Source organism: Oncorhynchus mykiss, chromosome 7 (genome assembly GCF_013265735.2).
Source record: "Oncorhynchus mykiss isolate Arlee chromosome 7, USDA_OmykA_1.1, whole genome shotgun sequence".
In the NCBI taxonomy this organism is placed as follows: Eukaryota; Metazoa; Chordata; class Actinopteri; order Salmoniformes; family Salmonidae; genus Oncorhynchus; species Oncorhynchus mykiss.
In genome coordinates this window covers 53000878-53022018 of record NC_048571.1, presented here as the reverse complement: position 1 = coordinate 53022018, position 21141 = coordinate 53000878, and the positions used below count along the sequence as shown (strand labels likewise).

Genomic DNA, 21141 nt, shown 5'->3' with positions numbered 1-21141 from the left:
GTATTTGGGGAGTTTCTCCCATTCTTCTCTGCAGATCCTCTCAAGCTCTGTCAGGTTGGATTGGGAGCATTGCTAGACAGATATGATGCTGCAATGCTAGAGCTGCCCCGATCAACTGTAAGTGCTGTTAATGTGAAGTGGAAATGTCAAGGAGCAACAACGGCTCAGCCGCAAAATGGTAGGCCACACAAGCTCACAGAACTGGACCTCCGAGTGCTGAAGTGTGTTGCTTGTAAAAATTGTCTGTCCTTGGTTGCATCACTCATTACCATGTTCCAAACTGCCTCTGGGAGCAATGTCAGCACAATAACTATTCACTGGGAGCTTCATGAAAGGGGTTTCCATGGCCGAGCAGCCGCATACAAGCCTAAGATTACAGTGCGCAATGCCAATCGTCGGCTGGAGTGGTGTGAAGCTCGCTGCCATTGGGCTCTGGAGAAGTGGAAATGCGTGCTGTGGAGTGATGAATCAGTCACCAGTCCGATGGAAAAATCTGGGTTTGGCCTATCCCAGGAGAATGCTACCTGCCGCAATGCACAGTGACAACTGTAAAGTCTGGTGGAGGAGGAATAATGGTCTGGGGCTGTTTATCATGGTTCGGGCTAGGCCCCTTATTTCCAGTGAAGGGAAATCTTAACACCAGAGCATACAATGACATTCTAGACAATTCTGTGCTTCCAACTTTGTGGCAACAGTTTGGGGAAGGCCCTTTCCTCTTTCATGACAATGCCCCCATGCACAAAGCGAGGTCCATACAGAAATAGTTTGTCAAGATCTGTGTGAAAGACCTTGACTGATCTGCACAGAGCCTTGACCTCAACCCCATCAAACACTTTTGGGATGAATTGGAAAGCCGACTGTGAGCCAGGCCTAATCGCCCAACAGTGCCCGACCTCACTACTGCTCTTGTGGCTGAATGGAAGCAAGTCTCCACAGACTAGTGGAGGTGTCCAGCAGGTGTCCACATACTTTTGGACATTGTAGTGTATGTAGAGGACATTGAACAGAACAAGGCTATAGCAAAATCTACATTTGGACAATTTTCTTTGGCACATTAGCAAGTCTTTATTCATATAAATAAATCTGATTTATTGAATTTTTATGTGGTATATTAAAGGGCACTTCATTTAATATTAAAGGGCACTTATTTTAATATAGCTTTTAAAGTGCAATATTTGTGCACAATTTCACCGTACAATATCAAAGGGCCGCAAAAAGGCACTCATTTTGCGGAACGATCCACCAATATCACTGCTGCCATAATAACAAAAGCACACACACACACACACACACACACACACACACACACACACACACACACACACACACACACACACACAAACACACACAAACACACACACACACACTTCCCCGGCTGCTGAGAGAGAGGATGACTGAGGCTATGATGGATTCAAGAGGGATGCGATGGCATACTGTGTCTGATTTAGACCTGCTATCGTAAATCTGACCGAAAAGCTGCTAGTCTTACACAGTGACACCTATCAGACCTGTATAATGTAGATGGAGTCCGGACATCCTTCCTATGACTTGAGGATTAAACCCCTTCTTAGTAAGTCAAACATGCCCTTCTAAATGATTGATAGCACTGATGAATGAATTTAATAAATACAGATCAATGTTAGTTTCATTTTAAAGAAATAAGAGAAATTCTCACACACATACCTAAAAAAACAAGGCTTTCATGACTTTGGGATTTTTATCTGCCTGTACGTAAAGGCTGATAGTATTCACCAGTACATAATGACGTGCAGCGAGAGCCCCTTCTTAATTCAGTTCAGCAGAAGTACGGGCCAAATTTTACCGTCTGATGATTCTGCAGAATCATTCTGCTCGTCTAGTCGCTCCTTCCACCCCCCCCCCCCCCCCCCCCCCCCCATCTACACCCAACTCCTGCTGCATTCACACGTCTTTTTCTCATACTGCCAAGGACGGAATATTACATGGCCCTCCTTCTCAATATTCATTTTGTTACCAGATGCCCTGATCCACAGCCATGACATTAGACTTCCTCACTGTCAATATACAGCGAGTATACAAAACATTCCATGACATAGACTGACCAGGTGAATCCAAGTGAGAAATATGATCCCTTATTGATGTCATTTGTCAAATCCACCTAAAATCTGTGTAGATGAAGGGGAGGAGACAGGTTAAATAATAATGTTTATACCGTGAGACAATTGAGACATAGATTGTGTATTCAGAGGGTGAATGGCCAAGACAAAAGATTGAAGTGCATTTGAAAGGGGTATGGTAGTAGGTTCCAGGTGCACCAGCTTGTGTGTGTCAAGAACTGCAAAGCGGCTGGGTTTTTTATGCACAACAGTTTCCCGTGTGTATCAAGAATGGACCACCACCCAAAGGACATCTAGCCAACTTGACACAACTGTGGGAAGCATTGGAGTCCACATGGGCCAGCATCCCTGTGGAACGCTTTCGACACCTTGTAGAGTCCATGCCCCGACAAATTGAGGCTGTTATGAGGGCAAAAGGGGGTGCAAGTCAATATTAGGAAGGTGTTCCTAATGTTTTATACTCTCAGTGTATGTAACTGTCTGATGCAGCACTTCACTAAGGAAACCCAAGCGTGGCTACAACAGCAGGATGCATATTTGGTACAATATAAACAGTAAATAAAGATATTGGCTGACATCCATGTGATGTTTCATGCCCTGTTATTCTGACTGTAATCAGTACTTAACCAGGGGTGGACAGCATCACTGGAAAAAGGAAGCTATGAGGTTACCTCTATCTTTAAAAACTCTAAGGTAATCTCCAGTATTTTTAAGAGTGATCTAGAACCAACTATGCATAAAATTAAGTTATCCCACACAACATTAGCTGAATTTCTTAATGTCAAGGAGGGGAGTAAACTCACCATAGACTTCTGGTCCTGGAAAAGGTCTTGTCGACACTAGAAAGAGAGAGAACAAAGAGAGATAGTAGATCAGACTTCTGTCCCACTCCCACTTCACCTGGTCTGGTTTAATCAATGGGGTCCCACTGAGTGTGTAAGGTCATCTAAGACTGATGAAGTGTCTAGAACACCGCATTAACCAAAGACTACAATATCAAAACAGAGTTTTAGGCGAAACTATGAGGTGAAAGCATCTGGGACAATTTTGGCTGAAAATGAAATCTACGACATTAATATACCTATAAAAATCATAATTCAGAATTGACTTTCAATCATAGTGTGTATTTAAAACAGAATCAACCTCCATGGACCCATATGGCACCAGATGAATGAGTCTATAATTTCCTCTCACCACTTCTCCTCTCTCTCTCCCTCCATCTCTACCTCCCTCACTCCCTCCTCTGCCTGCCAACCAGCCGATGGGCACGCTCTCAGGCCGAGGCTGACACAGTCTCCTAGGTGAGTAGGCAGACTGGTTGAGGTGCCAGTCAGACAGTCAGAGCCCACTGTAATACCCTGAGCAGGCTGGCACATCACTACACAAACCCACTCAGTAATACCGGCACACTTCAAATGAAAGTGTTTTCAGCCGTAGCCCACCCAGCCAAGATATGAGAAAAGCCATAGCGAATAGGGTTGATGAGATAGAGGGAGCAACATCCCGTTTTATCATCTTGGCAAATTTTCCATGGATTTGTTTGTGATGTTTGCACGTAGGAAAAGAGCGGTTTAAATTCTGACTACATTTACAGCGCTGCATACAAATCAAACTGGCAAATGCTCTGCCTGGATCAATCACAGGAGCCGTCGTGGGGTTGATGCTGAATAAAGGCTAAAAATGGGTCAATCGATCAACTGCTAATCACCACTTATCCCTGCCCCCCTGAATACTAAGCCAATCAAACAAATTACATTGTCATTCATAGCAAATCAAACTCAAATGAAAGCCATCCATCATGGAAAATAACAAACAGGCAATCAAATACCCAGCCGTCTCTGACGGAAAGAATCAGAGAAATTCTGAGTGGTGCAACATGCTTTAGATGTATTGGTGCTACTGGATGGCTCAGTAGAGCTGAAGGTTCAGTCTGTAGAGAAGAGCCATGGTTTCCCTTGGGATCTCTTTTTTGTCTCTAAATGGCTATGAGTACCTATGGCTGAGGAGAAGAGGAACTACCGAGAGACTTACTACTTGTAGTATGAGATAAGTAACGTGAAAAAATGCAACATTTGCTTAACAATCCAATAACCAGAACCAACTGTGTAATTTCTTAAACAAACCTCGCAGGATCGTACCATTAGTTGAACAAGTCGTCCCACCTCGTCATGTGTGACAACAGGAAATGGCCATGCTCTTTCTCCTGTTTTGTGTTTGACTGATAGGAATAAAAATATCAGGTTGTCTTTCAGGGGTCTCTCTGCTCTACTTTCTGCTGATTGAGGATAACCTCTGTTTTGGTGTTAACATTCCACAGTGGAAAACACGCCTACACAAAAACAATGTCACAACATTCTACCAAGGGACACGCATGTAGGCCTACTCATATACTATGAACAGTCAATGCTTTTTAAATACACTACTATTACTGAATGGCAAAATAATGAACCATAACACACTGGCTGTAAATGTTACCGTGCAGCCAACATAACAATAAAAGATCAAAACAACAATAAATATACAGAACATGGTATCAAACCAACCATAAGAGTAAAAAACATATTTATTTATGTCTCATCAAATAAATGGCAACGAGCATATCTTAGACAGTGATATCTAAAGCCTGCAAAGCCTAGAGGTTCGTCTAGGGAATCAAACTGTCTTGCATGACACTTTTATCTTTCGTGTGTGTGTGTGTGTGTGTGTGTGTGTGTGTGTGTGTGTGTGTGTGTGTGTGTGTGTGTGTGTGTGTGTGTGTGTGTGTGTGTGTGTGTGTGAGTGAGTGTGTTCACTCTCTTGTGTCTGACTGCTGTATATGTTGGCATTGGGAGCATGTATTTCTATGCAAATGACCTTGTTTAAATGTTAGTGTGTTGTTGTCTGTAAATGTATGGATAAAACACATTTACATGTGAGCGTATGCAAAATTGCATGTAAACAGTATATAGTTGAAGTCGGAAGTTTACATACATTTAGGTTGGAATCATTAAAACACGTTTTTCAACCACTCCAAACATTTCTTGTTAACAAACTATAGTTTGGGCAAGTCGGTTAGGACATCTATTTTGTGCATGACACAAGTTATTTTTCCAACAATTGTTTACAGACAGATTATTTCACGTATAATTCACTGTATCATAATTCCAGTGGGTCAGAAGTTTACATACACTAAGTTGACTGTGCCTTTTAACAGCTTGGAAAATTCCAGAAAACGATGTCATGGCTTCAGAAGCTTCTGATAGGCTAATTGACCTCATTTGAGTCAATTGGAGATGTACCTGTGGATGTATTTCAAGGCCTGCCTTCAAACTCATTGCCTCTTTGCTTGACATAATGGGAAAATCAAAAGAAATCAGCCAAAACCTCAGAAAAAAACAATTGTAGAGCTCCACAAGTCTGGTTCATCTTTGGGAGCAATTTCCAAACGCCTGAAAGTACCACGTTCATCTGTACAAACAATAGTACGCAAGTAGAAACACCATGGGAACACGCAGCCATCATACTGCTCAGGAAGGAGACATGTTCTGTCTCCTAGAGATGAATGTACTTTAACCTGAAATGCCGCTCAGCAAGGAAGAAGCCACTGCCCCCAAAACCGCCATAAAAAAGCCGGACTACGGTTTGCAACTGCACATGGGGACAAAGATTGTACTTTTTGGATAAATATCCTCTGGTCTGATGAAACGAAAATAGAACTGTTTGGCCATAATGACCATCGTTATGTTTGGAAGAAAAAGGGGGAGGCTTGCAAGCTGAAGAACAACATCCCAACCGTGAAGCATGGGGGTGGCAGCATCATGTTGTGGGTGTACTTTGCTGCAGGAGGGACTGGTGCACTTCACAAAATAGATTCGCATCATGAGGCAGGAAAATTATGTGGATATATTGAAGCAACATCTCAAGACATCAGTCAGGAAGTTAAAGCTTGGTCACAAACGGGTCTTCCAAATGGACAATGACCCCAAGCATACTACCAAAGTTGTGGCAAAATGGCTTAAGGACAACAAAGTCAAGGCATTGGAGTGGCCATCACAAAGCTCTGACCTCAATCCCATAGAAAATATGTGGGCAGATCTTAAAATGCGTGTGCGAGCAAGGAGGCCTACAAACCTGACTCAGTTACACCAGCTCTGTCAGGAGGAATGGGCCAATATTCACCCAATTTATTGTGGGAAGCTTGTGGAAGGCTACCCGAAACGTTTGACCCAAGTTAAACAATTTAAAAGCAATGCTACCAAATACTAATTGAGTGTATGTAAACTTCTGACCCACTGGGAATGTGATGAAAGAAATAAAAGCTGAAAGAAATAATTCTCTCTACTATTATTCTGACATTTCACATTAGTAAAATAAAGTGGCGATCCTAACTGACCTAAGACAGGGAATTTTTACTAGGATTAAATGTCAGGAGTTGTGAAAAACTGAGTTTGAATGTATTTGGCTAAGGTGTATGTAAACTTCCGACTTCAACTGTATGTGTTCGTGCATGTGTGTTTATGCATGCATGCGTGTGTGTGTGTGTGTGTGTGTGTGTGTGTGTGTGTACTTGCACTTGGCTAGACAATGACCGCTTTCAGTAGCCAACAGCTTACACAGTGATGTCAACACACACACACCAGTATTTAGTGTACTTGTCCAAATGTTCAGCTTACAAACACAACTCCAGCCCTATTCACTGAATGGAGAATACACACCTAACCTGCATCAAAGAGCTATTTTCTGTATGTGCAAGAGGTCAATGTCCTCATCTTCTCCCCTCTAACCTCTCTGTGTTGAGAGGGTATGGTACTATAAAGTGTAAACCGACAATAACATTCAAATGTCAGAGATGAAAGGATAGTTTTCGGTAAGATGAGTTTGTTTGACATCCCCTGTGCTGAATCTTTAACCACTCCTTAAATATACTAGGTGTTTATGCGGTTCCTCCCATTTAAAATATTGATCATTTTCTTTTACATCTTCCATCTACTCAAAATTATTGCCTGTGCTAAATTATACCATCAAAACAGAGCATAAAATGCCATATGAAAAATTGTATTTTGCGTGGCCCAAATAGATGTCATGCATTTCTAGTTTCACATTGATTAAATCCTCCGGTTTGAAATTACGGCATGTGTTACAGTTTTGAACATGCTGTAGGAAGCATTATCTACTAATGGCAATTTCAATTTTTTTGTGTACGTGTGACAAAGTAATTTCCGCAAAGACAGAACACATAAAGATAGATTATTTTGTGGCCTGAATTCTATTCCTGACAGCAATGCATTTGTCGCCTAGACTATTTGTTGTAATTTCCTTTCACAGCTTCTTTTGAAAGTTGGGGCATTGTCACAGCAACAGTCTTCCTATTTTCTCCTTGAATAAAACTAAAGATCTAATTGAAATATGTGCAGTCACAAACAAAGACACAAACAAACCTTTCAATGTGTAGCCTATGTCTATGTTAGGAATGGACAATCCCTAAAGCAAAGTGACCATGCTTATTACTTCATATAGTTTCTCAATATTAAGTGTCAATTAAGTGATGTTCAAAGGATTTCTAATTAATAGAAAACAATCCCTGCAGGTCTTTTCACTTCTCTGTAGAATGGAGTCCAATACAGCTATTGGCTAAACTGAAGGTTGAGATGTCCGTGGTTGAATTTTCAGGGCCTTTCTCCTCTCAAGGATTTCTCTTGATACTAAAAGCATACAGTCAAAGAAAACAAACAGAAAACCTTGTCCAGCCTGAACAAGTACATACAGTACAGTTATGACAGTATGGCTTTTCACCATTCCTTATTTTTACCTGAGGCCCACACTGTGTACGCAAAAGGGTGGAGTATAGGCTTTTGAACCATGAGACTGAACTGGGTCAGTTGCAATGTAACTAAAGCAGTACAATGATCGTCGTATCAGATGCATTGTTATTTACCCACCAACTTTTTAAGAGTGTTTCCCATAGAAACACGCAGAGAACGTTCGCTAGGTGCATTGTTAAATCAAGTGTCCATACCCATAGGATCGTAAGAAAAGCAGCGCAGCTCTCGGATCAGCTTTCTCCATTCAAATCGTACCTTAACATTAGGCTTATTCCACAATACTGATGACGGATCAGCCCCTAGAGAGATATTACCACCTATGGCTGAAATAGGTTATTGAGGCGGTTTATTATGCTTACCCAATAATAATGCACTAAATCATAGATTGGGTACGTCATTGCGCATGCGTTGAAACATATTGCTGCAAAAATCCCAAAATATAACTCAATTGATTGAACATGACATCGATTTAAATATAATTGAAATGGCCTATATAGACCCACGTAGCCTTTGCATCTTTTAATGCTGTCATCTCTGTTTTCATTTGAAGCATCATTTTATGCTTCACTTGTTTGTAACAATTGCAAATAATTTGGCAACTTTGTATTTGGAGTAAACCTCATTCTGAGGAGATTGGCAGTCACAGTCAGACAGAAAGCCTAAACATCTTGACTCTACATTTAGCGGAGATCTGAATAAAGTGATGCGGAAGAGAAAAAAGGCTTCTAATGATGCCGTTTGGCTGCTCTTCGAGTGGTCTGGATCACTTGTAGACTGCAAAGGTTTTTAAGAGCCACATTACTAACCAAGGCTCTGGAAAACACCTTGGCTACTAAAGATACATCGTAAGAAGGTTCTAATGATGATCTTAACGCTTCGAAGGCTCTAAGAAAAGAGGCCCTAAACAGTGTTGTTGTGTTTTATGTCTTGTTTATAGACAACATTTCTTTGTATTAGTATTATCTCCCTATGTATTGTTCTTCTCCTATGTCCTGAGTTCCATTAAACATTTATGTGCTCGGGGATGCTGTGTATGAAAAGATGCATGCAGTTATAAAGATGTGACAGAAAAATTAAATAGAAGAATAAAATGTTAATTTGGAGGAGACAAGGTCCATTTCTCAGAGTGCATATGGCGGTCAGGGGACTATCTAATGTGCTCCACAGTTCAGAGCACATCCTCACTGTGTGTGTGTGTGTGTGTGTATGTGGGCGAACACATCATGTGAATGTGGTTCCTCCCCCACGTCTATAGCTGTATAAACTCAACATCCTAAGAATCTCCCTCTCTCCATAGAATTCACCACAGTGCCAACCATAGCATGTAGAGCCTGAACAATCGGTTGATGCTGGTCTGGAGGATTATCAGCCTTGATGATCCAACTCTGAATCAAACAGTGTCCATGGAACTCGACGCTCACTGTACTGTTCTATTCACACAGTGCCTAAGGGTCAGCCAAAGTGGTGAGGTTGTACTCTGTCTCGTGAGTGAGATGTTTTCCTGAGTGTAGCTGTTAGTGCCCAAGGCCAGGGTCAACATAATGATGGAAGTTATAGTTATTCCAGTCCCAAGGGGTTTTCGATGCAACTAGTCTACACAGCATCATACATCATTGAATGCACATCAGTGCTGTGCTGAAGTGTATCATTTACACATCTACAGTAGAAATAGACCCGTATAATGCATGAGCCACATTCACTGTCTAGCTAACCTCTTCATTCACCATACTGTTTCCTATCCACAGAGCACAATAACATTGAATTAATTGGAACATCAGAGTGTGTTTTACACAGAAGCCGTATATAACATATAGACCCATTTTACAGCGTCCTTTGAACTCTTGACCTCATCAATGCAACAAATTCCAAGCATCCTTCTACCCCAAAGAGCCAAAGCAACAGGTTGAAGTGCACTTATTTCTCCAAATAAACAATCAAATCTAAAACCTATCATGAACCTCTCAAAGGCAAACTAATAAACATACACACCTCCACCATTCCTATCTTTGTGGTGCTGAGAATAAAAACAATAAAACTCACTAGTTGGTCATAAATTAAACAGATTCTTCTACACATGACTATTTTGTTTTGGTAAAGTTGACCTTGTCTTTAAAACCTAGGAAAGGGGGCAGCTTGACCAAAACATTGACAAAGTCATTTAAGAGCTAATGATGTTTCATTGACCTCCTTATGAGACCACTTCATTAACTTCCAGCACTTATCATAGACGCTAACAAGCTATAGACGCTAACAAGCTGTAGTTTAGAGCAGACACTGTTGTCTGACCTTGGTATCATCCTTTCACTGCTAGCCTGCTGAAGATGTAAAGCATGATTCCACAGGGGATCTCATTAGATCTCAGGCCTAAGTACTCATCAATTCTTCAGTGATGGAGTGAATTCCATACCAGGTATTACTGTCTGTAACATCTCCCCATTACTATCCCCCACCGGCTATTTCTAGCATGCAGAGAGACAGACATGAGTAAATGTTATCTTTTGTCCGAATGGGCTTCAACCTTACCCTCCATATGCTCCGAAAGTGAAGCTCCTCTTTCTCTGTGACATCCTGCTAGCTAGGGGCTGCTGAGGCTTTCTGGGGAGACTGTCCACATCAGCGGAGTTCAACAGCAAGTAATACATGGGAGCAGTCATACATCTCCCCTACCTCCCTCCCTTCCTTTCTCTTCCTCCCTCCCTCCCTCAGTTATTTTCTTTAAACCCTCTAGGCTGACGGAGGGTGCATGTGTTTTGCAAGAGTACATTTCCATCTGTAAACATCCCTGCCCTCCACCTCCCTCTCTCCTTCCTTTCCTCCTCACTTCTCTACTCCGCCCTCTCAGTACGTCACATCTCCCTCAGATTAAGAGAAAGGTGCGTCCGACCATTCCGTTGCCCAGGTAACGAGCAGGTGCTCCTCTTCCTCACTTATACTGATTCTAAATTAATTTCCAGGCTATCAGAAAGAAAGAACCCCCATCCCACTGGGCACAGACGTCAATTCAACGTCTATTCCATGTTGGTTCAATGTAATTTTATTGAAATTACGTGGAAACAACATTCATTCAACCAGTGTGTGCCCAGTGGGATGCCCTCAATTTCAATCCTCAACCTAAATAGGTAACTTCTTGTGCCAACTTAAATCCTCAGTTGTATTATCACTGAGTTATTCAATAGAATATGTCCTTTACTCAAGTAGTCTTTAATATTGCACAAGGGAAATGTTGTATTCCTTAGCAGGACCAGACAGATTCAAGGCTCTGACAAAAAGTTTGAACAGTGTAAGTAAGATAATGACCTGTATTGACCTTGTACTTATCAGCTTACCCCTATTGGAATCCCATTACCTTTTTCCTATCCCACAGTCAAGTCAGATGAGTCTATGTAAAAATAACCCAGTACACCAAAAGGTTAAAGAGGTCAAACCCAAACAAACACACTTGCATCTCTTGCAGAAATGTTGATCATACAGAAAGCTGGAAAAGGGTGTGGTGCTGGTGGAGTATGTCAGTTGATCTGCTGACAGAGTGGGTCCTAAGCCTGTCCTAAGGTCAACCAAGGATGAGGGATGGGCCACCCCACGTTTTTCCTCTCCCTTCCTCTGCTCTTCCCTCTATATAAGTGGATTCCCCTCCTACCTGCCCTCTGTACCATGGTCAAAGTGTCCTGTCCAGGAACATCTAGTGGTACAGGGTGACCTCTACTCCTCTGTTCTCCATCTATCAACTGTGGTTTTGGGGTACCCTGGTGCCTGTCGCACCTTCTCTTATTCAATTTGGCCAGAATGGACTGAGGCTAGACATAGGCTCTTAATCAAATCACAAACATGCACAGAATAGGAGTGTTCTGCCCGCACCAGTCTGCTCCCCTCCACTCGCCTGCCTGACGCGATCATTGAGTGGAGATTCATCAGACAACCTCCAAGGGAGATATGACTTTAGGACGTGTCTTCTCCACAGCTGGGCCACAGAGCAATGGGCCGTATTCAGTAGTCTCTATCTAAAGTGGGCTGAGGTAATAAAAAGAAGAATACCCGGGCGCTGTGTTGGATTTTAGTTAGCCATGTTAGAAAGTCTTTCATTGCCGGCAGGGATTACCTTGTCCCATCGCGCACTAGCAACTCCTGTGGCGGGCCGGGCGCAGCGCAGCGCACGCTGACATGGTCGCCAGGTGTACAGTTTGTAGCGGTATTTATAAGAGAGGGGTTAAAGAAAGCTTTTGTTTGGGCGCCAGGCAGGTATTAACCATGCCAAAAGGAAAAGAGTAGAATAGAGAGAACCACTACCAGACCCACACACATCAGCAGAAGAGACTGCCTAGAGTGTAGCCTGTTTACCAGATAGCCAGTGGAGAGAAAAGAGAATACACACCATATAAAACCCACATCACAGCACAGGGGTAACCCAAACAAGAATACCTCATACAATAATACTAATACTAATAATGGCAGAGCAATTCAACAGCAACTTCATACAAGAACAAACCCAGTCATCAACATAGGATTTGCAATAATCTGTATTATTTTCTAGTAGATGAGTGCAGAGGGTATGAATGTGGGGGGTGTTCATCGACACAACAAAGGCCTTAAAAATTTCCAGTCTTCTCGGCCACATGTCATTAGTACATCTCAATACAGTTCACATAACAATACACAATTGGCAAGCAACCTCCCTTTTAACTAAAATGTCCAAATACTTCAGGCAGGGCAATAATAGTCCAGCTCTAATGCACTTCAATGGGAAGTGCATTGGAAAAATAGAGAGTCTGTTTCAGGGTAAAGCACTGGAACGATAGAGGGAAGAGAAAAAGAGAAAGAGAACAAGAGAGGTCTTAGCTGTGGTCTTCAGGCGTGCAGGTGTACTGTCTGACTGTCCGATGGTTTGTATGTTAAAGCTTCGCAACAATGTTGCTACTAATCCATGCGATCCATAACGGGCGTGGTCCCAAACGAAAACAACCACGACCTAGAGCGATTACACCGATGATTGAGTTAAATACTCTATAAACTACACACGCTGAAAACAAACAAAACTTCTGCAGCACAGCACACACAATCAAACTGTCGCGCCACCAAAGAGCCCCTCCCCCAAAGAGCTGAACGAGCTCTCTTTATATTCTCCTTCCTTACTGCTCATGCGCTCTTAAAGTGGCAGTGCACGGTGAAGGCTCCGTGCAGATTTCGCCACACTCCTCCCCCCATGAAAAAACAATGCCTGTAGAAACAGAGAGGATGCAGGCTTTGACAGGTTCATGTTCCTGCTACACAAAACCAGGGAAGTCCTCCTCATCAGAGTCCTCCACGAAGAGGTCCTGCAGGTGTTGCTTTTGCCTGCGATCCAGCTCTTCTGCCGTAGGGTAGCAGGGCTTTAGGTCAACAACATGCACTGTCCTGACATCTTCCCCAGTGTCCTCCAAACAGACCAAGTAGTTCACTGGTCCCAACTGCTGCACTACACGGTATGGACCTTTCCATCTCGAAGCTAGCTTGGCAGTGAACTTCTTAGATGCCTTTGACAGATGATGTGAACGTACCCAGACACGAGACTGGGGTGGAAAACACACATCTCGTCTATGTTTGTCATAGTTTCTCAGCTGTCGTTGTTTGGCTTTGGTTTTGCTGGCCTCCACTCTGGCTAGCAAGGTGTGGTGGTGTTGTACGGCATCAAACGCTGGGCAGTCCGGTGAAACATTCGAACTTTGCAAGACCCTGTCCATCGGACCTTTTAGTGGTCTTCCCAGGTGGAGTTCGGCGGGAGTGACCCCAGAAGTCTCCTGCACGGCAGAGTTCAGTGCAAAGCGAAATTCTGGAAGATGCTGATCCCACCTTGTGTGCTGATCCCCCACGAATGAAGCAATCATCCCCTTCAGGGTTCGGTTTACCCTCTCGGTCAGGTTGGTCTGAGGATGGTAGGCTGTGGTCAGCTTGGCAATTACACCCCAGTAGGTACAGAGCTCTTTGTATATTCCTGATATGAACTGCGGACCTCGGTCAGAGAGGATTTGGTCCGGAATTCCGAATCTGGTAAAAACCTCCCTTCGCAGAATTAGAGCAATGGCTGATGCAGTGGCTTTGCGGAGGGGAAACAACTCCACCCAGTGTGTGTAGTAGTCCACTACCACCAATAAAAATTCATTCCGTGTCCCCCGGCTGGGAGGAAAAGGTCCCATGAGGTCAATTCCCAACATTTCATTTGGATGGTTCACCACGGTCTGCTGCATTTTCCCGGCAGGTCTGCCAATGTCTGGTTTGTATTTCTGGCAGACTTCACACTGCTGTACAAACTTCCGGGTATCAACCCACATGCCTGGCCAGTAAACCACCTCTTGTAGTCTTCGATAAGTTTTAAAAACTCCAAGATGGCCACTCATGGGATTGGCATGATAAGCTTGGATTATCTGGTCACACAATGTAGAGGGAATGAAGACGCGATAATGGGTGCTGTGTATTCCATCCCCTCTTGGAGTTTTTCGATACACGTTATCCTGAATTATGCTATACTTATCATTGAAGCGACTCTTGGAGTCTTCTTCAGACAGACTCTTGTGGATCGCCATGATGGCAGCATCCTTCTGCTGTGCTCTCCATACACTCTCATCATCCAGAGGAAAGGAATCATCCAGATATTTAGCGGTAGTATAGGTACTGCACAAGGGAGGACAAACATTGGCAGTCTCTGTAATCCGAGAAAGGGCATCTGGTACAACGTTCAGTTTTCCTTTGCGATACTCAATGATGAAGTCAAACTTCTGCAGTCTGATAGACCAGCGAATAAGACGGCTGTTGGTCTTGCCTGATGCCAGAACCCACTGCAGAGCAGCATGGTCTGTGACAACGGTGAAGATCTTTGCCTCCAAGTAGTAGCTCCATTTCTCCAAAGCCCAGACCACAGCGAGGCATTCCCTTTCAGTCGTTGAATAATTCCTCTCGGCTGAATTAAGGGTGCGACTTGCATAGGCAAGAACTTCTTCTGTTCCAAGTCCTGTTTGTTGAGCCAAGACTGCTCCAAGTCCTGTTTGACTTGCATCCGTGTACACAATGAAATGAGCATTCAGGTTAGGATGTCCAAGCACTGGAGGAGTAATTAGACTGTTTTTGAGTGCTTCAAATGCACCTTGGCATGCAGGGGTCCATTGGAATTTCACACCTTTCTTCTTAAGGTGATTGAGGGGTTCGGCTACCTTTGAAAAGTCAGGCACAAACCTGTGGTACCATCCAGCCATACCCAGAAACCGCTGAACAGCCTTGAGGGATGTGGGAATTGGGAATTCCTGCACGGCTGCAACTTTGGCTGGATCTGCATGGATACCTTCAGCATTAACCACATGACCAAGGAACTTGAGTTCTGGCAGACAGAAACGACACTTCTTCAAGTTCAAGGTCAAACCTGCAGCCTTTAGTCTGTCGAAGACGGACTGAATGTCTTGCAGATGTTCCGCGACAGAGGAGGAGTAGATTATGATGTCATCCAGATACACAAGACAATTTCTACCCCTCAGATCTCCCAGGACAGTCTCCATCAACCTTTGGAAGGTTGCTGGAGCATTCTTCAAACCAAAAGGCATGACTTTGAAGGAGTACAAACCAGCAGGGGTGACAAAGGCAGTTTTGTCCTGACTAGCGGGATCCATTGACACCTGCCAATAGCCACTGTTCAGATCCAGATTACTAAAGATGGATGCTCCTGCCAGAGATTCCAGTATGTCATTTATGTTTGGTAGAGGGTAGGCATCACTTTCTGTTATGGCATTCGGCTTCCTGTAGTCCACACAGAATCGATATCCACCATCTTTCTTAGGAATCAGGACAACCGGAGAAGCCCATCCGGAAAAAGAAGGTTCCACAATTCCATTCTCCAACATGCTTTTGAGCTGTTCATTGAGAATTGCCAGTTTGGCGGGGGACAGCCTGTAGGGACGCTGCTTAATGGGGACCTCATGCCGGGTATAGATTTTATGTTTGAAGACGGTTGTACGGCCGAGTGTAAGAGTACAGACCTCACTGTTCACGTCCAACATCTGGGATAGCTGCCACCTTTCATCATCCGACAGACATGCCTGTTGCACCGCTTGTTTGATGTAGAAATCAGCATCAGGTTTGCTTTTGCTCTCTGATAGAAGGGGGGGTACGGCGGTAATCAGGGTGATAGTTGGGTTCTCAGACTTCACTGATGGAACATGTTTTTGTCTTTGTCTCTTTATATTTTCTCTGTCTCTGACTTGACCTTGTCCGGACTCTGCATAATGTAGCAGGCTCCAACCTGAAATCAGTGCATTACCAGGTTGAAATGGATGAGGCTGAGAATAGTCAGAGTGCAGCCGATAGGAGGGTTCGGACATCGAGATGGTCAGTCCACTGAAGAACAGGAAGTCTAGGCCAAGGACTACAGCAAATGCAAGGCTTGAATCTGCAATAATTGCCACAGGAAGGTTAATAGTCTCACCATGCAGTTGTATTATTATACTAATCCAGCCCAAGGGAGTGGTAGGTTCTCCATTGGCCAAGTACAATGGTCCCTCCTCCCATGTTCGTAGCTCCTCATGAGGTAATGCCATGTTCTGCCACAGGGCCTCTTGCATCAGGGTGTAAGATGCCCCTGTGTCGATTATGGCCTTCCCTCTCCAGTTCCTAACAGTCAGAGGAACCAATAGTTGTTGCGGAATAGGAATAAGACCGCTAGCTGTGCTGTCTAAAGGCTTCATGGTGGGCATTAAGGCTGACCCAATTGTATGCAAGCCACCACGCCTGTCTAGACTTTCAGTCTTCGGTCCTTTCCGACCTTTTCCTGAATCCTGACGCTGGACATAGAGCGGGCAAGAATCTGGAGGATGTTGGACTTTACACCTCCAACACATAACTGGACTTTTGTCCTGGATCTTGGGTACAAATATCTGAGACGGTTTAGCCCCAGGAGAGTTATTGGTATACTGGGATGAGGGAACCGGGTTTTTAGTTTGGAGGTGGCGCTTCCAGTCCTTCTCAAACTGAGTCCCAAGCCGCACCAGATCATCCACATTTTGCACACGTTCTCGAAGTTGACTAGCAAGGCGGGGAACCATGTTCTTAAGAAGGAGTTTGACCATCTCCTGCTCAGTAATGTCAGCCTTCCATCTTCTACATAGAACTCGATAGGAGAAGTCAAAGTCCCGTATTGGCTCTGCTTCACCCTGGACTCTGTTACGAACACGTTCCGCCAGTTCATCCCCATAGTCCTCTGAGAGGAAGGCTAAGAGGAATATTTTTTGAAACTCCTCCCAGGTTGACACATGTTCACGGGCTATCTCCCACCAGTCTCTTGCTGTACCATGGAGAACACTGCGGAGGGTGGCCAGAACCTCCAAGTCAGTAAGGGGCCGGATAGAAAGAAAATCATTACACTTAGATAAGAAAAACAGTGGATCAACATCATCTTCTGGGCTTCCAAAAGTGGGGAAAAGTAGTTTGATAGGGAGGGAGCGCTCTAGAGGAGGCATGACAGTGGCAGCGGGAGTTCTGTTGTTTAACAGTATCTTCAGAGGGGTTTTTGTAGTACTACCTGTTCCTATTACCTTACTGGCCAAGCCAGTGGCAGAGGTAAAACCTGAGGGCGGTGCAGAAGATTTGTCCAGAAGGGAAAAGCACTGCATTACCTCCTGGTGCAGCCCTTCCAGTTGAAGGTCTGTGGCCTTCTGTGCTTTTTCCATCTCATTAACGGTGTCCTTTTGAGTCTGTTCAATCAAAAATCGTAGTTCCCCTGTGAGAGAGTTCTTCATGTCCTCCATAACTTCCTTCAGATAAGAACACACTCCCTTCACAACAGAGGCTGACTCCTCTGCTCTCCGTTTTTGTTCGTCCTCAAGAAAGAGTTTGACTTGATGATGGTTAGTTTCCATTTGTGTTTTGAACCGGTGCAGTTTTCCTTGAATATCCTGCTTCAGAGAATCTTGTAAATATTTCTGTCTCTGAACAATTTGTTGTTGGTTTTCCTCCATTTGACAGGGAAGGTAATCCAACCTCCTCTGCATATCTGTCTGATGAGCCTCCACACATTCACTGAGTTTGCGAATGGCATTCTCCTGCATTGTCAAACTATGATTGGTGTGTGTCCATTGATGTTCCAGTTGTCCAGGGATCACAGAGACACCTCTCCCAGTCTCTCTGGACAGGGTAACCGGAAGGGTTTGAGGGGAGGGTAATGGTGGAGATGTTATAGGTGAGCCAGAAACCTGGGGATTAGGGTCAGTGCTATCCAACTCCATTAGTTCATTAAGTCCTTCCACAATGAAAGAATCCCGAACATGATTACCATCAGGTGTGTCCACATTGACACAGTATGGGGTTCCAACAAAAGACATGATTCAACCTTGTGTGGATGGTGTCATGGGTGTTTCTCTTCAAGTCCCTGTTTGGGCGCCAATTCTGTAGCGGTATTTATTAGAGAGGGGTAAAGAAAGCTTTTGTTCGGGCGCCAGGCAGGTATTAACCATGCCAAAAGGAAAAGAGTAGAATAGAGAGAACCACTACCAGACCCACACACATCAGCAGAAGAGACTGCCTAGAGTGTAGCCTGTTTACCAGATAGCCAGTGGAGAGAAAAGAGAATACACACCATATAAAACCCACATCACAGCACAGGGGTAACCCAAACAAGAATACCTCATACAATAATACTAATAATGGCAGAGCAATTCAACAGCAACTTCATACAAGAACAAACCCAGTCATCAACATAGGATTTGCAATAATCTGTATTATTTTCTAGTAGATGAGTGCAGAGGGTATGAATGTGGGGGGTGTTCATCGACACAACAAAGGCCTTAAAAATGTCCAGTCTTCTCGGCCACATGTCATTAGTACATCTCAATACAGTTCACATAACAATACACAATTGGCAAGCAACCTCCCTTTTAACTAAAATGTCCAAATACTTCAGGCAGGGCAATAATAGTCCAGCTCTAATGCACTTCAATGGGAAGTGCATTGGAAAAATAGAGAGTCTGTTTCAGGGTAAAGCACTGGAACGATAGAGGGAAGAGAAAAAGAGAAAGAGAACAAGAGAGGTCTTAGCTGTGGTCTTCAGGCGTGCAGGTGTACTGTCTGACTGTCCGATGGTTTGTATGTTAAAGCTTCGCAACAATGTTGCTACTAATCCATGCGATCCATAACGGGCGTGGTCCCAAACGAAAACAACCACGACCTAGAGCGATTACACCGATGATTGAGTTAAATACTCTATAAACTACACACGCTGAAAACAAACAAAACTTCTGCAGCACAGCACACACAATCAAACTGTCGCGCCACTAAAGAGCCCCTCCCCCAAAGAGCTGAACGAGCTCTCTTTATTTTCTCCTTCCTTACTGCTCATGCGCTCTTAAAGTGGCAGTGCACGGTGAAGGCTCCGTGCAGATTTCGCCACAAGTTTATCCAGGTTAAGTGGGCATTGTGTCAAGAAGCAGTGCAGCTTGGTTGGGTTGTGTTTCGGAGGACGCACGGCTCTCGACCATCGCCTCCTCCAAGTCCGTATGGGAGTTGCAGCGATTGGACAAGACAGTAACTACCAATTGGATACCATGAAATTGGGGAGAAAAATGGGGAATAAAAAAAGTATTTCATTTGACAACTGATGATTATCCTCTTTGTCTTCATCTAACTTGACCAGTGTTAATATGTCCTGTATGAACTAGCTAAAGACAGAAAAACATGTTAAAGTATTTGCATAATCAATCATATTTACAAGATTAAACTGATAAAAAAACACATGTTGCTCTGGGGGAATATAGCCTTGATTCCAGCTATGCTGTCTGTGTGCTGTGTCTGATAACCATAGCTAGTGAAATGTAATTTGTGACCGGTTACATGATATGAGGCATTTGATGCTAGTTCCTACTCCACAGTAGGTTCGTTTGATAAAAAAATCTATAAAATAATTGCATGGGATCCATAAATATGAATAAACATTTTGAATTAGTAGCCTAGTTTAGCCAAGGAGAAAGCAACGAGCTAAACAAGGAAAAAGACAGGATCGTCCCTGGCTAGTCATGATTGGCTGAGATAATAGAGTGGCTGGACATGCCGAGAGAAAAGCCTTAAAAATCAAGTCAATAACACAATAGAAAAGTCTATATACAGTGTGTGCAAATGAAGTAAGATTAGGGAGGTAAGGCAATAAATAGGCCATTGTGGCAAAATAACTACAATTTAGCAATTAACAACTGGAGTGATAGATGTGCAGAAGATGAATGTGCAAGTAGAGATACTGGGGTGCAAAGGAGCAACAAAAAAAACAATATGGGGATGAGATAGTTGGGTGGGCAATTTACAGATGGGCTATGTATAGATGCAATGATCTGTAAGCTGCTGTGACAGCTGATGCTTAAAGTTAGAGAGGGAGATATAAGTCTCCAGATTCAGTGATTTTTGCAATTCGTTCCAGTCATTGGCAGCAGAGACCTGGAAAGAAAGGAGTTCAAAGGAGAAGTTGGCTTTGGGGGTGACCAGTGAAATATACCTGCTGGAGCGCGTGCTACGGGTGGGTGTTGCTATGGTGACCAGTGAGCTGAGATAAGGCGAGGCTTTGCATAGCAAAGACTTATAGATGACCTGGAGCCAGTTGGTTTGGCAACGAATACGAAGCGAGGGCCAGCCAACAAGAGCATACAGGTTGCAGTGGTGGGTAGTGTATGGGGATTTGGTGACAAAACGGATGGCACTGTGATAGACTGCATCCAATTTGCTGAGTGGAGTGTTGGAGGCTATGTTGTAAATGACATCGCCGCCAAAGTCAAGGATCAGTAGAATAGTCAGTTTTAGGTTATGTTTGGCAGCATGAGTGAAGGATGCTTTGTTGCAAAATAGGAAGCTGATTCTAGATTTAATTTTGACTTGGAGATGCTTAATGTGAGTCTGGAAGGAGAGTTTACAGGCTTACCAGACACCTAGGTATTTGTAGTTGTCCACATATTCTAAGTCAGAACCGTCCAGAGTAGTGATGCTAGACGGGCGGGCAGGTGCGGGCAGTGATCAGTTGAAGAGCATGCATTTAGTTTGACTTGCATTTAAGAGCAGTTGGAGGCCACGGAAGGAAAGTTGTATGGTATTGAAGCTCGTCTGGATGTTTGTTGACAGTGTCCAAAGAAGAGACAGAAATATACAGAATGGTGTCGTCTGCGTAGAGGTAGATCAGAGAATCACCTACAGCAAGAGCGACATCATTGAAGTATACAGAGAAAAGAGTTGGCCCGAGAATTGAACCCTGTGGCACCCCC

At 43.7% G+C, this 21141-nt stretch overlaps 1 protein-coding gene across 1 annotated transcript in view; it reads right to left on the bottom strand.

Annotated features, from left to right (window-relative positions):
- The window catches only part of LOC110527984 (rap1 GTPase-activating protein 1), a 168178-nt gene that overhangs the window by 69036 nt on the left and 78001 nt on the right, over window positions 1-21141 (bottom strand). The window contains exon 3 of the mRNA XM_036983493.1: window positions 2900-2935. The gene's annotated coding sequence lies outside the window, so the exon portion shown is untranslated. The remainder of the gene's footprint in view (window positions 1-2899; window positions 2936-21141) is intronic.